Raw genomic sequence first — 14,828 nt, 5'->3', positions numbered from 1 at the left:
AAAGGAGGAGCAGGCTGCTATAAAAATGCCTTTGTTCAATTAAACATGGAGAATTTTTTTTGTTTCAGTGCCACGATGAGAAGAGAAGATGTTCTATTAAAGTGAGTCCTTATAAATGAAGTTTAGTCTCTTCTAAATGTCAGAATTTTTTTTCTTCATCTTAACCACTTCAAATGAAAAGCTCTTTAAATTTTTAGACTACATACTTAACGTGCAAAACTGATAATGTTCGTTTCTTCCTTATAACTCCATTTACCTCTCTGTAAGAGCCCCTGTCTCTTCCCCTTTGTCAACTCGACTCAACGCAACTCAGTCCTTCCAGTTTGAAAGTCACTCTCTTCTGAGCAACACCTCGGTCTGCCCGGGACTCTCTCCCCTCACATTCTTCCCTCTCTTTTCACTCGGTGTCCATCAGGTTCAGGACAAAGAGGAGGGTGCAGGGGAGAGGAACAGGCCATCCATCACCAGTACTGAATGCCCTCTCTTGAGTCCTCCGTGGGTGTGCAGGCTCACCTCAGTCACTTTAAGGGAGCTTTCGAGGGAGAGGGCCATAAACTTTTTTTGGTGTATTCCCACACTACATTGGAGAACTCTGAAAGACTCATGTCCTCAGAATATGGACATATTGCTAACTTTGTCGTCCTGGTGTCATATTAGACACATGGCTTACCTAGGAGTCAGAGTTCCTATTCTATGCCCTGGGCAAAAGACACTGCTCTCAGGCCCCCTAAATCTATATGAGGTTTTAATCCCTCCTGCCCTCCCCCAAGACTCACCAAAGCAGAAAGGGGCACGAGGCCCCTAACAGGGACCTGGGCAGTATCTAAGCGCTCATCACACTGCACTCCAATTCTCTCATCTTCTCTGGCCAGCAAAATCACGTTTACTTCATCAGGCATGCTTCCCACTCTAGGGGTGATCTCCCAAATTCTAGGCACTGGGTTTTCTAGGCTTCAGGCCTTACTATCCAATGCCAAGTTTTTGGAATTCATGAAATTTATTTTTCTGACCTGAGTCTCTGGCTCTTTCAATTGAAAGCTGTAGCTTTTAAGACTTTAACTTCAGCTATAGATATATAAAAGTATGCACAACAGCTCAAGAGCCAAGAATTGGACTCTCTCTTCTTCCTGGACCATCTCTACCCTGCGCTGCAGGACTCTCACACTATTTCGATAAGAAGTGAAAAGGTAGAAGGAAGTGGAAAAAATACACAGTTCAATGTCAAAGTATTACACTGCTACACAGGACTTCTCCTCCAACAGGAGATGCAGAATATAACTGTGCTTTGTCTGCAAAATATAGGATCCTTATTGGCCAGGGTGGTAATTCTATTCTGTCTGTCTCTCCTGCCAGATTGTGAGCCATCACTGCTATTTTGATGGCTGCCTCCAACAGTTTGTTCAGTCTGTGGTTGCTTGTCTGCTATGAGCTGGGAAACCAGATAACCACACTTGTTAAGAATTGTGTGTTAAAGGGAAGTCAATAAAGCCCTGACCGTAGGAGTTAAGTGCGTGCCTTTGTAACCACCATGTCAGCCTTCAAGCCTGTTTTTTCTTACTTCTAAGTTAGGGCTGAGTTCCCAAGGGTAGAGGTTGTCAAAAATTCCACCTCTGAATAAGCGGGTCATTGCTATAATTTAAAGCATAGTATGTATCATTCTTCTTCATAAAAATGACATAATAAAAGCCTTTTAATTTATACCATGAGCATCATGTTTGAACTTAAAATGGGAGTCAAAGCCCAATAGGTTATTTTCAGACATCTCTACAAAAGGCAAGCACACCATTAAGAAGCAATGCATTTTTCTTTCTGTTTTCATTGACTAAAGTGTATTTCCATTTCTCTCTCCCGTGAGAACACTGACTTCAGTTATTCAGAGTTCAGATTTTTGACCCAGCTGCCACTGTGAAGATTGCAACCTAACATCTTAAATTGTGAAATATCAGTACACAAATTGAACTGTAAAACCAAGACATTTCCTTTTAATTGCTTGAAAATATCTGATTAGAAACAACGTAAAAGATAAAGATATAAGGCACTCAGGTTAAACCTTAGGAAATTCTTAAACATCTCAATAAATATATTCTATAGCAATTATCTTCACCCAGAATTCTGATCTTTTGAGGGGAAGAATTTTCCACCTTCAAAGCTGAGGTCTTTCAGCTTTGGGGCTGCTCGGTTTCTCTCCAGTATCAATAACAAAAATGTTCCTGGTAAATAGGTGCCAAAGATCAACCATACAAAAGCAATTTCCCAACCTTCACGAAACCCCCAGGAACACCTAAGGAGGTTTACTCTTCCCAGTTTCCACAGCTAAAGACATCCCATGCCAGCTCACTGGAACGGAAGCCCTCTGTCTAGCTGGTTTTTCTTTTGTTTTTCTTTTTCTCCATCCCTTAGCCGCTAATAGGAGGAATGTGTTACACTAGCAGGTGAAACATCCACACTTACTCCTGTTTCACAAAAGACACCTAATTAACTTAAGTCTTTGTACCCCCCCCCAGATAAGACAGCATTCACACGTTATTACGTGTGCCCAGCAGCAACTGCACAGCTGGTCTCCTGTCCTCCTTGATTTAACAGGATTTCTGTCTCTTGCCTTTGCTTAAGTCGGACACTCTTAATTCTTTAACCTAGTGAATATGTTATAAGCATTGGGTGAATTTGCTCATTTAGGAAATTTTATTTGCACACTGTTAGATGAACAAATGAACACAGTCCCTTCCCATATTAGTTATCCATTGCTGCATAAAAAATATTTCCACAAATTTAGCAGTGTAAAATAACACATTTATTTTTCTCTCCATTTCTGTGGGTCATGGGTCTGAACACTGGCCTCAAAGGCTTTATAATCTATTGAGGGGATCAGTCAAATAAATTGCTACCTGATGCTGTGATGAGCATTACCTACACCTTTAGACCCAGGCAAAGGGGAGGATGAATTGAACCAGTTTAGATGTGTGGACCACAGTATTCATATGCATGCCCAGGAGGCCCTTTGATGTGAGAGAAGAGGTTGAGGGGATGGCAAAAGATGTGGGGCAGAAAAAAAGCTCGCTCTCGTGCTCTCTCTCTCTCTCTCTGCCACCACCTTCCAGCCAGAAACTTGGAGAGGTAGGAGAATTCTAAATATGAATCAGCCTTATCAGGTTATTATGAACATGCCTTTGTCAGCTACCAATATGCTTTGTGGGCCATGACCTGTATTCTTATACCAGGCTCCTCAAACTATAGGGGTGGATCTGGTGACAATACTGTGATAACTAGTTCAGGGGAAGGGGTTCAGGTAAGAGCTACTTAACTCTGACCAAGAATTATGGTAGGAGCAGGATGGGAGGTGCTGGGGGATACAGCAACCATGCAATGAGCCTCTTCAATTCTGAGTGCGGGGAGTATAATTGAGCAAGGGCTGCAGCTGCTACACTCGGAAATTCATCACCATGTTTGCACCAGGACCACTTCTGCCATGGGCTCACCCAGCCCATGACTGAGTGTGGTAGGGATGCTAAGGCAGGCCTACTCTCAGGAGACATGGGACTCCTCCAAAGGAAGACTGGCTTGATGACTCCCCAGTGGCCTTGCTAAGCTCTTTTCAGGATTGCTTTACGGTCTAATACACTTACATTCTCCCTCCCTCCCTCTCCCCCCTCCCTCCTTTCACCCCTCCCCCCTTCATTTAGGGTCAGACCTGCATTGCTCTCTGGCAGCTATCTTAATCTCAATCAGCTTCCTCTCCATTTTCTCTCATGGGGTTTTCTCTAATAAACTCATTACATATTTAATCTTGTCTTGGCTTCAGCTCATCAGAAGATCTGAACTAACGCGGGGAAAAAAGGAAGGTTTCCTAGAATAATCTCATGGGAAGCAATTTACTAAAAGAGAGCATTGTACAAGTCCTTCCAGAAAGGGAGTAAGTCCTAATCAGAATAGAGGGTTTATTGGATAGATGATCATTTAATCCACATTGATGGTTCTTTGTCTTCAACGCCCTCAGACTACCCTTTTTACACCCCAAACTCTAAATACAATGACAGAAGATGTGAGAGGTTTTCATATAACATAGCAATAGGAAATACAGCAATAGAGAATTTCTAAGTAACAACGCCAGATTAAAATATTGGGATATGGTAATAAATTGGTATATGGTCATTAAAAAGATATGGTGGAAGCATATCTATTGACATAACAAGATATGTCAATATATTTAGAGTGGTAGCATTAGAGGACTCACTAGGGGTTATTAGTTTGGCTTCATTCTCTATTTCACACAATGAGTGTGTACCACATACATAATAAAGAAGACAACAGTTGCATAACTGGTCCCAGTAGATGCTCGGAATAGAGCTGCTTTGTGGGCTGACCCAGGCTGGGAAGGAAGGAGACTGGTTCGTACACCCCCTGCTGAGGGCCTGTGAGCAGCAGCAGTAGCAGTAATATGGGGCAATCCATGTAGTACGTACGAGAACCTAATCAGGACCTAATATAGAACTGGGAAGGACAGAGCCAAGGACTCCTGAAGTTACAAGTGTCAAGTGCCCAAGAGTCACCTTGTCTTAGTGCCACTCAGTCAGTGAGGGGCAGAGAAAAAAGATGCGAATTTTTAGGCCAGAAGACTAGGTTTCAAGCCTATAAAACACCCCACTTTCTTGGGGGAACTAGAATTAGGACTGCGATTCCTATGTTTCTACATGGGGGCTGTGCTAGAGAGACCGTTATGTGTTACTACAGTCTGGTTCCCAGGCAAGGCTGCGCTGGAGAAACATGGGAGCTTATCCTCACAAATGCCTACATGCTATTTCCCCCACTCGAAAGGTGGTTCTTATTCTCTGAAACACATTTTGTATAAGTGTGCAAATACCATTGTCTATTTGCTCTCAGGTATGTTCCCAGCCTTTCTCCTACGAGTTCTACTCTCAGGGTCTCTTGTCACTGACTTTGGCTAGACTAGAAAGTGGAAGGAAAGGGAACACAGATATTTCTCTCCCTCTGTTCCTGCCTTAGAAGCATCACCTGGAATGGTCACGTCTCCATAAACCCTGATCCTGCAGAACCAGCTCTGGATTGGCAGGGCCTGCCTTAGTGTTAGCTCCCTCCAGATAAACCCATGGTCTTTTAAGACCATGAGGTAATTGCAGCATCCTGCTGTTGCTAACCCTGAGCTATTCCACTTGTCTTTATTATGTCTAGGCCAATCACCTGTTTATCACACTGCCCAGTATTAAATTCCCTCTGGTTGAAATATCTGGAACGATTTCTGCTTTCCTAAGTCAACCCAAACTAATAAGCCAATCTCCTCAAGTGTATCAACACAAGAACATCGCAACAACGGACTGCTAGAACTTATTGTGATGTCACTGTATTTATGGGTTTTACATAGTAACATGGAAGTCAGTCATCCATCTTAATGCAAATAACTGGTTTTCAGCAGCTAATTAAATAAAAAAAAAGAAAAAACAGGAGCACCTTAAGTGTAGCTAGATCATTCTTTTTGTACAGAAGCAGTAGTGCTAGTAGTAAGTAAGAATAATACAACAGTTACATTGTTTGAAGTCATCCAAAGTTTACTCACTGAATCTGTTTCAGTTTGGTTTCATATCCAAAATGATATCAGACTTTAAGGAAAGTTTCAGGTTTCTTCTGTCACCTTCCAGAAATGCATGCCCTCTCTATTCTTTACACCATTCTCCTGAGATGAAGCTTTCCTTCTTCTCCGCTCAGCAGATTCTCTTTGCTTAGTGCCAAAGGCAAGGTTTTAGCTTTTGACTGTATCCTCGGTATTTTCTAGATTGATGGTATCTTATGGATCTGCTTCCTTTTATCTGTCCTTCCTTCCCCCTACACCAGCCCATTCAATTTTATGGAAGATTCTACCCAATCGCACTGCAAAATAAGCAGTGGCATGTCTATTTTGGAGTGACTCCTCATACCACATGTTCCTGTCATCATCCCAGCAACACATCAGTCAGAAACAAAGAGAATTAGTGGTCCTCAATGGGAGGTGGCACTGCCTACGGGGACAACAAGGGTTCAAGTCCCAGCTCCTCATCTAAAGCTGGGTAACACTGATTATTCAACCTCTATACCTCAATTTTCTCAACTGCAAAATGAAGATAATAGTACAACCTCATAAGGCTGTAGGCAGGGTTACACAAGTTTTTTTCCTATAAGCCTTTAAGGATAGTACATATCTCCATAGGAAATACTCAATAAATAGAAGGTATTCAGAAAAGGGAAAAAAAAAACAACCTCTAAAAACCATAAATCTTCTTCATCTTAAGATCCTTGGCACCTAAAACAAAGCTACACTCACTTTTAATTTTCTACAGGGAGGCTTCACAGAAATATTAACAAATGACTATATGTACTTTATATAAATACATTATACACTAGGATTATTAAAAAGCAATGTATAATTTATTTCAGTGAGACCATGATTCTGTGTTTGCGTTTGAAGATGTGACTAAAATATGGTCACTTTAGAAAGTTATCAGCATCTCATCTTTAAGAGATTTTTTTTTGTAGAAAAATTATCCTTGAGGCAGAGGCATTTGCAGATCCCCTTGTTAGATGTCAAAAATCCATAGCAATCATATTATTATAAGGCAGAATGGATGGTGTCAAATACACTTGCTTCTTTAAGCACTGTTTAATCTACCTTAATACTCTTTTTAAAGATGAAGATGAAAATTGGTACTTTCGTGTAAGTCTGGGTGTCAGGGCATTTAGACGATTTAGAGCTGGCATATCATTCTGTTAAAGGTGACATTCCACCAAATATAAAAAAAAAAAAAGTTACCATCGCAGCCTAATAAACTTTAATGTCCAAAACCAGGCCTTTCAACTCCTAAAATATTGACTTTTGCCTCTTGAAATACAGCATTTGGAACTGTGCCTTTTCTGCAACACTATTTTCTGATGAAGAAACGTACTTACGAAGCACTATAGGCCCAAATGAAATGTATCCTTGTCCACAGTTAGCTCATGTGATAGGAAAATCACACTTAGAAGTTTTGGGAGTTTGCTTTTTATCTGCAGCCAAAACTTAACCACTTTCAAAGTTGTCAGTGCCTCTGCATTTAGAAAGGGAGCCAGAATCACACAGACATTTTTTTAATGACTCTAGCAATTTTTTGTTACCCTTTTTCTGTTACAATCACTTGTGTTCACGATTATTACTTATAATAATTATTTACAAATACATATTGTATCTTTGAGATTGCCAGAAATGAGTCATTATCAAAAGTAAAATATTATTTAAAAATCTTTTTGTAGTTATTTTTATTTAAAGATAGTGTGATACAGCATTTTAGAGCCTGAGATTTCTGGTTTCAAAACATGGGCCACCTGTTATCAGCTGTGTGACTCTGACTTAATTACCTAATATCTCTGAGCCTCAACTTCCTCATCTGCCAAAGAGTGGTGTCAGGAGACTTACGTGAACTATAGTATGGAAAACTTCTGGAAGAATGATTCCTGGAGGCACTCATCAGATATTAGTTCCTTTCTACCTCCCTTCATAAAAACACATTTAAAATGGGAAGATTTGTGACTAATAGGTTTCAGCCACATACACTACCAAATGAACATTATCCAGTCTAAAAAGCACCAATTTGTGACTTCACCTCTCCTTCAGAGACATTTTCTCTCCCCGTATGACTGCAGCCCAACAAAAACACTCCTGTGATAACAATAATTATCTAATAAAACTTCATCCACTGTAATTATCTTCTGGCAGAATCAGACTCTAAGCTAATCTACTTGGAGTAGTCACAGCTATAAGTACCTGCCCAAAGTTAGAAACATTCTGGTTTTTTGTGATCCAAAGGGAGATATCAATACGTAAAATAATATACTAAGTGCAAATTTGTCACAACGAAGAGCAGTTTTAAGCCTTCAATCATTGTATTTCAAGGATCATGGGAAGTCTTAATCACCCTGCTATTTTCCTCATGGCTTAACTCTAGTTCAGGTTGATTCCAAAGCTGGGTATCTGCCATGATCTATGGAGGGCATGCCTAAAATTTCTAAAGATTCCAAGTCCCTCTAAAAGATACCCCAAGCTTCAAGGCAACCTGCAGAGATTTCCATGTATTTTTGCACCTGTCCCACCTAACAGAACCCCTGAACTTTTACAGAAAAACTCATTGAGGTTGAAATGGAACCAAAAAATGACCAAGTCTTAGTCATGAGGAACTCAAAAGAAGCTCCTTAAAGAGGAACTTGAATGTTTTAATACTTCTTGTTCAGCTTTGAGAGGCTTTTTGACAATCAGATGACAACTTATAAATAGAAGTACACTCTTGATAACTGTATCCACATGGACTGGGGGCCAAATCATTAGGCTAATTGTTACAATAAAGTTACTTCAAAGTATGATAGAAGCATAAAAGCAAGTGTGAAAAACTCCAGGAGTAAGAGAAGGGAAACAAGAAGCTTCTCAAGATGACATTTCAGATGGATTCTGAGAAATGGAAATATGGTCACCAAGTCCACCAAGCTGAGAAGATGATTAGAAGGTGTATTCCAGATAAAGAAGACAATCTAGGAAATAGCACAGGGAATATCAAGTACACAGATATCCTGTTTAGTGATGGTCCCCTAAGCAATAATATCTTCTAAAACTATTTGTTTTATAAAACTATTTGTCCCTGGGCTTTCTCCATTAAGATAGGAGAAGGTATACATACATATGTGTGTGTGTGTGTGTGTGTGTGTGTGTGTGTACATGCACTTATATACCTACATGCTATTGCTATATGCATTTTCTACATTCTCAGAGTGCTCTCAACATTCTATCTCAATGAGAATTACCCACCAAACTGTGATTTACACTCTCCATGAGGGTTGGCATACCGTTATGTGACAACTCTCAGCCAATGAGTGCTCTACTGAATAATCCTGGGCTGAGTGAACCTACAACATAAATAATTTACTTTTCTATGACCTCTCTTAATTAATGTTATATTCTGACAAACAGTTTTGACCCATCATGACTGTCAAGAGAGGACACTGCTGGACCTACGGTTAAAACACAAAGGAAGGGGACACATAAGGAAGCGCCAGAGACTACAGCAAGGTACACCTTAAAGTAAATGGTCAAGGAAACAAGATAAAAATCATGAGCTAATATAAAGTACAGAGTAAGCATCACTGAGAGCTCAACAACTGACCAACAAGTTTATGAATGTTAAGTGACAGAAACAACAGAGACACAGCCCCGCGGTAAAGAGATTTGAATCAAGTGTAATAATGAAGAGCTGCTGCCAGAGCACGATGCTGGAAAGGAACTTTGAAATTGCTCTGACTTACTTAGCACAAAATTTAACTCTAAAGCAGGTATGCTTATAGCTCAGTGTGACTGGAGCACAGAGATGTTGAGAGATGTGGCAGGAAGGAAGTTAGGAAGGTGAGCTATGGCCCGTTCATAAAAGGTCTCATGTTAGGGACCTAAACAGTTGAGCTTATTCTCTAGGGCAGGCAACAGAAAACATTAAATGTTTTTAACAACAGGATTTGTGTTTCCAAAATAAAATTGGCAATGAGTACTACCGCTTTCCTAGTACCATAGAAGGACATTATCAAGGAAATAAACAGGGAGATTTACACTGCCACAGAATAGGTTAAGAAATATAAAATACAAGTAATACACAAGAACCCCTAACTCTCAACCCAGCTTTGTCAAATCCAGGGAAGATATCATAATAGGTAATAGGAAGGCTCCCTGGTCTGGAACCAGCTGCTACTTGACCCATCCACTCTTAACTACCTCTTCCCATCCATGTCCATTCTCCATTTCCTTCTATCAGATTCCACCTCCACTCTGAAAATAGGGATGGGCCCCAGAGGATAGAATAAGAGATGCTTAAAATGTCAGGTCACAGGTAAAGGTTACTCAGCAGGGACATAGCTTGCTCCAGCATGCCCCACCTAGCTTGACAGAGGAATTGAAAAGGTTGTCAATGCCTGTTAGACAATCTTACTGGAAAGAAAAGGTCCTTTTATTTCTTTTAACCAAAGGATCACAGGAAACTGAAGGTCAGGCCTTTCAACAGAAGATGAAGGTCTACTTCATCCTGAGTTTCAAACACAGAAGATCATAGCACCACAACAGGAACAAGGAGAATCTCAGAACAAAGCCAACCATCATATTTCCCACAGGGAGTTTTCCAAGCATAATTGTTAGTTGCATAGTTCTTGAGGTTTTGAGATGCTCACTCATTTTCTAGGGGCATTTTTCTTTAAAAATGCAACCCCTAGTCCTTTATCACTTAAGGACAGGAGTGCTTAACACATTTATATAGTCAAAACAGTGGCATTCAGGAATATCCTGTTAGTGTTACAGATAAAATTGGTTGAACTTTCTGCAGTAATAGAGATCAGCCATCATAATTATGGCACTCTGCTGTAAAGACGGCACAACTTATCAGATTTTGTTACAGCGAATGCCCTCAAAAAGGGCTCCATGTCATCCATTTTCAACATCCTTGCAGGAAGAGTGACTTCAGTGGTACTCTGAATGTGACTGCTGTACTAATGATACCAGTGAGAGCATCCATTCAGAATAGCCAGTGGATTGATCAGGTTTATCTGCCTCTAGTCTTTAGGATCCACTGTCATTAGCCTGAATAATGACTTTAGTATCTAGAAATGAATATGGTCCTTTACATGAATAATCACTTCAGAGAACAAGGAAAGGTTAGGAGGGGAACTTAAAGATTACATTTCAATGTGGGAGTTACCCATAATTTTCTACTCACTTCTCTAATCCATCGGGAGAATCTTACAACTTTTGTGCCTAGCCAGAACTAGACGGAAGATGTCAAATAGGATTTACGACTGAAAAATGAGAGAATTTCCTAAATAATGCTTATGTAAAGAATGGAAAATAATAATAAATATTTTGTTTTAAAATTAATGACCCACTAGAAATCATAAGGAAAAAATTTAAATTTTATCTCTAATTTTAAAGAAATTTGTCCACATAAATCTTTGCATTCTAAAGTAGATTTTAGAAATTTTAATGCTTAACTAACACAAAGATACTGAATATGAGAAGTCATAATTTCTGTAGAGTAAACTGTAGTTCATTTCATAGCAAATAATGCCACTTGTCATGTGAGTCTTTATTAGTCTAAACAAAAGTGTCAGCTACCACATGGAAATTAATTAATTAGCTTCATAAATAGCATTTGTCTTATAAGAGAGTGCTCTAAGCTACATAAATGCATAATAATTTCTGTATAGATGCTGATTTGCAACTGACACTAAATAATTTTTTAAATGTGTCCCAGGGAGGAAGATATGCAAAAGACTTCTGAAAAAGCCTCATTGTAGATTGGTTTGTTAGCCCCAAAGAATTCAGAATTAGCCAGGATGGCTGATCACATCCAAAGCATTCATAGAGATAAGAGCTACAGATCAGAAAGTGCCCCTACAATAAGAAAATCACCTGAACAGATTCACATCAACAAGTGAATGCCAAGGCCTTCACAAACTAATCAAATCAATTGCCACTCCTCCCCCCACCCCACCCTTTGTGCTGTTTTCAGTTGGGTGAGATATTGAACTAGCTGAATTTTCAAATCCAGAGTATTCACTTTTAAGTATTATATACTCCACAAGAGAAAAACATTTTCACACATCATTAGGATATATTCTTTTCTTAGGACAAATACATATCTCTTGATAAGTGTGTTTTATTCTAACTCAGTGAAGATATGCCCTTCACTTTCCTTGGCTCTATAGATGCACCCACATAAATATGATTTAATTATCTTTCTAAAAATGTTGAATTCTCCAGCCTTTTTGTCTACTTACTGCTTTTGAATAATTCATGTTAAAAATTAAATTAATTTTTTTTTAAATTTGCCTTATATGACACTGCATTTCTTAGCCTTAAAGACTACTTACTGGCACTAACTTCATGGTAGGTTTGTAGCTCACTCTTATGATGTTACATTAGTTTAGATTTGGCACAATTTTATATAAGAATTTAGAAACTAAAGATTTATTTTATAGTTAAAATAACCCCTGTCAAGTAAGGCAGTACTGAGTTCCACCCATAGCATTTAATATCATGAACCATGTCATCAAGAGTAGAAGAGGACATGGTTCCTATGCTAGAATGCTTAAAATCTGTTGCCCTTATCAGAAGTTATTTCTATGCACAGCTTTGGGGAATGAATGAAAATGGTGCAATTCAGAAAATTCACATTAATTTTTAATCAACCCAACGTGTTTACCAGATAATTTGTACATTAAGTTATATATTATAGTAATTATTTTCAAACTACTCTTAAATACCTGGAAGGCATCTAATTTATATGTCTGCCTTTTATGTACAGCATATTTCAGAGTAAGGGAAATTTGTTTTTATAAAATACATTTTAAAAATTAATGATTTGTATTTCTGTGCCCAGCTATCATGAAATAATTAGCCCCAAACTTACCCTCCTGACAACTAGTGCAATAAGACCAGAATTACTCTCTCGACAACCAGAAAACTGGATCGTACGACAAATAGTAGGGGACTATGGTACCTGAGAGGAGAAAAACAAACAAGATGAGCCCTATCATCATCATGGCTTTTTTCCTAGATCCATTTATTACACTACATGTAGGAAGGGGGACCATAAGCAGAATATAGCAGCTCTGCTGACTTGGAAGAGAGAGAGTTAAAACTTCAGGAATGCTATGGTGATGGGAATTGGATCCATTTAAGATTGGTCAAATGTACACTACACATCCATGTAGCCTTGCAAAGGACATTACCCGGGAAAGAACATAGGGTATGGAGATATAAGATGTAAATTCCTAAAATCTGAAAAGGGTTAAGATATCTCTGAATTTCAATAAGCCAGAGTAGAGAGGCTTCAGTGAACACTTAGGTCATTTAGTACAAACTCTGAGAGGATCAGACATTACTAGAAGGGCTAAACTATCACCACAGTACAAACTACTCTAGGGTCTCCTTTAAAAAACCTTAAAAAGAATCCTTGAAAAAATGAAATTGGACTTCAAATAACTTAACTGTCAAAACAAAATGCAACACTCTTTAAAGGAGGAAAACAAAATCTAGATGGTCAGCAATGGAATACTGACATTGTTCAGTATCTAAATGATTACTAGACATTCAATGAAGCAGAAAAATAGGATTCATAACCAGAAGTCATTCAGTAGGAAAAACTGATATAATAAATAAAAAGTGATAGGAACTTGAAAATAGCCATTATATTTCCAAGCATTTAAGTTAAAACATGAATATAATGAGAAAAATTGTATATATTAAAAATAGTCAAATGGAACCTTAGAGATGTGAAACTCAGTATCTGAAGAAAAAAAAAAATCACCAAATGGGTTCAACTATATATACATATATAAAAGATTAGTGAGTAGTGAACCTGAAGATATAGCAGTAAAAATTATCCAAGCTGAAACACAGAGAAGGGGAAAAAAGGCACTAAAAGGCAATAGTCTCCGAGACATGTGGGAAAATATAAAAAATCTAAAATATGACCATGGGAGTCCAAGAAGGAAGGGAAAGAGTAAAAAAAAATATTTGAAGAAATAACAAATGTTCTAAATTTGGTGAAAATTATAAAACTACATATCAGACAAACTCAATGAATCCCAAACATAATAAACACAAAGAAAACCCTACCAAGCATGTTAAAACCAAATTATCAAAAACCCATGAAAAACAAGTGAAAAGTCTTTAAAGCAGCCAGAGATAAAGACAAATTACAAATAGGGGGACAAAAATAAAATTATTACTGATTTCTCATTAAAAACAACACAAGAAGACAAGCAACGTCTTTAACATGCTGAAAGGAAAACTCATTAATCTAGTAATCTATATTCAGTGAAAATATCCTTCCAAAACAAGTACAAAATAAAATCAATTTCATTCAAAGAAAGCCTGATTGATTTTGTCACCCATAGATATGCACTCAAAAATTTTAAAGGAAATTTTTCAGGTTGAAGGAACATTATAACAGATGGAAACTTGGATCTAAACAAAGAAATGAAGAACGATAGAATGGTAAATATCTCGTAAATATTAAAAGAAAGTGTTTGGTTTTTTTTTTTTTTTAATTTGATTTAAAGACAATGGACGGAGGGCACCTGGGTGGCTCAGATGGTTAAGCGTCTGCCTTCAGCTCAGGTCATGATCCCAGGGTCCTGGGATAGAGCCCCGCATCGGGCTCCTGACTCAGCAAGGAGCCTGCTTCTCCCTCTGCCTCTGCCTCTCCCCCTGCTCATGATCTCTCTTCTCTATCTCTGTGTCTCAAATGAATAAATAAAATCTTTGAAAAAAAAATAACGACAATGGACCGTTTAAAGTTAAAATGTTAACAATGTAGGTGGCAGGATATTAGCCCCCAAAGCTGTCCAGGCCTTGATTCCCATAACCCATGATTTTGTTATATTGCCTGATAAAGGGGGCTTTGCAAAGGTGGTTAAGGTTATGAATCTTAAAATGAGATTAGTCTGGATTATCCAAGTAGGCCTGATATAATCCCACAAGTCCTTAAAAGCAGAGAACCTTTCTCAGCTGTTGTTAGAACAATATAATGGCAGAAAAGGGTCAAAGAAACTTGGAATGAGAGGTAGATCAGTCATAGATCAGGAGACTAGCAGCAGCCTTCTCTAGAAGCTTGAAATGGCCTTTAGCTTATAGCCAACAAGAGAATGGGGACTTGGATGCTACAATCTCAAGGAAATGAATTTGTCAGCAATCCAAAAGAGCAAAAAATAAATTCTTCCCCAAAGTGTCCAGAAAGGAATACAATCCACTAACACTCTGATTTTAGCCCAATAAGACCCAT

This window comes from Eumetopias jubatus, unplaced genomic scaffold (assembly GCF_037043125.1).
Source record: "Eumetopias jubatus isolate StellerSeaLion01/CBP00866 unplaced genomic scaffold, mEumJub1_p1.0 scaffold_7, whole genome shotgun sequence".
NCBI classification, from domain to species: Eukaryota; Metazoa; Chordata; class Mammalia; order Carnivora; family Otariidae; genus Eumetopias; species Eumetopias jubatus.
This window is presented reverse-complemented; position numbering follows the sequence as displayed.